Source organism: Suncus etruscus, chromosome 20 (genome assembly GCF_024139225.1).
Source record: "Suncus etruscus isolate mSunEtr1 chromosome 20, mSunEtr1.pri.cur, whole genome shotgun sequence".
In the NCBI taxonomy this organism is placed as follows: domain Eukaryota; kingdom Metazoa; phylum Chordata; class Mammalia; order Eulipotyphla; family Soricidae; genus Suncus; species Suncus etruscus.
Window position 1 is genome coordinate 10,329,496 of NC_064867.1, and position 1,058 is coordinate 10,330,553.

Here is a 1,058-nt window from a genome sequence, read left to right on the forward strand (position 1 = left end):
TAACTTCAGCAAAGATGGGAGCTACACAGTAACTTTATTTATTTATTTATTTATTTATTTATTTATTTATTTATTTATTTATTTTTATTTGGTTTTGGGGCCACACTCGGCGTTGCTCAGGGGGTTGGTTACTCCTGGTTACTTCTGGCTGTCTGCTCAGAAATAGCTCCTGGCTGACATGGGGGACCATATGGGACACTGGGATTCGAACCAACCACCTTTGGTCCTGGATCGGCTGCTTGCAAGGCAAACACCACTGTGCTATCTCTCCGGGCCCAGTAACTTTATTTTTAAATCAAGAAAGCTGTTAAGATCTGAAAATTAGAAGATATCCTCGATATATTGTCATATAAAGTGTGGCTTTTCCCCTATCTCAACTTTCGTTTGTCAAACAAGCTTATGTTGTAAAAAAAAATGAAGTTTAACTTTTAAGACTTTTCCAGACCTCCAAAAGAGTATTTAGAAATGTTGTATCGTAGTGCTCGCTTTGGCAGCACATATACTAAAATTGGAACGATACAGAGAAGATTAGCATGGCCCCTGCGCAAGGATGACACGCAAATTCGTGAAGCGTTCCATATTTAAAAAAAAAAAAAAAAGAAATGTTGTATCGTTTATATTCATGCGTTTGTAAAATTTTAAATGTACATTTACTAGATTATTTCTCTCTCCATCCCCACACTGATAACTTATCCATTATTTTGTTCCTTATTGGAACAATATTTTCATTTTCACGTGAAGTGAAGCTATGTAAATCATATTTATGCAATTTACAAACAGTTGTATATAGTTGTATCCTTGTAAGAATAACTTCTAGAAACTCCCACTATAATGTGACCAGCTACTTCAGAGCTTTGGCACACAGGTGTTCTCACAGGTGTAGGGGTCCTGCAGATTATGTTATGAAATAAAATGCCTCAAACATCTGGTGCAAGAAATAAGTAATGGAGGAAAGATAAATCTGACTTACAGAGCCAAAAACAAATTTATAGACTGTAATTCTAAATATTGTAACTTATATATGAGAGAAAATTTCTAGATGTTTCTTCTAACTTCAC

The 1,058-nt window shown here is 35.2% G+C and overlaps 1 non-coding gene across 1 annotated transcript; it reads left to right on the top strand.

Annotated features, from left to right (window-relative positions):
- Positions 1-478: 478 nt before the first annotated feature.
- LOC125998293 (U6 spliceosomal RNA) lies at positions 479-585 on the top strand. The gene has a single exon (XR_007491885.1). It is a non-coding gene; the product is annotated as a U6 spliceosomal RNA (small nuclear RNA).
- Positions 586-1,058: the final 473 nt, after the last annotated feature.